Source organism: Seriola lalandi, unplaced genomic scaffold, assembly GCF_002814215.2.
Source record: "Seriola lalandi dorsalis isolate HSWRI2012SDOR001 ecotype SW California unplaced genomic scaffold, Sedor1 jcf7180002055008, whole genome shotgun sequence".
Taxonomy (NCBI): Eukaryota; Metazoa; Chordata; class Actinopteri; order Carangiformes; family Carangidae; genus Seriola; species Seriola lalandi.
Window position 1 is genome coordinate 1,076,010 of NW_019525551.1, and position 653 is coordinate 1,076,662.

The following is a 653-nucleotide window of genomic DNA, read 5'->3' on the forward strand; positions in this document are numbered from 1 at the left end:
AGTCAAACCAGGCAGAAGTACAAAATCAGTAGGCAAAAGACAGGAACCAGGAATCGGAATCTTCAGTATAACACGAGGGATCAAAACACAGGGAAACAGAGCCGGAACGCTGGGACAAAACACGCAGACGATCTGACAAAGACACACTGGGAGAGGAGGGGTATAAATACACACAGGAGCAGGGGATAATGAGACACAGGTGAAGGCAATGAACAATCTCACACACACAGGGAGTAAAGACACTGAGAACACAAGCAGGAAGTGAGGGAATCCAAACAAAATAAAACAGGAAGTGGAAAAAACTAAACTTAACAGGACCTGACAGTACCCCCCCCTCTACGGCCGACCCCCGACGGCCCAGGGTCATGAGGGTGGTCACGATGGAAGTCCCGGATGAGGGAAGAGTCCAAGATGTTACCAGCGGACACCCACGACCTCTCCTCCGGCCCGTAACCCTCCCAGTCGACCAAATACTGGAATCCCCGGCCCCTGCGGCGAACAGCCAACAGCTTCTTCACCGTATAAACAGGGCCCCCGTCGACGAACCTGGGTGGAGGAGGGGGTCTGGTGGGAGGGACCAGCGGACTATTCTTCACAGGCCGGACCTTGCTCACATGAAAGGTGGGGTGTACCCGAAGAGATCTGGGGAGTTT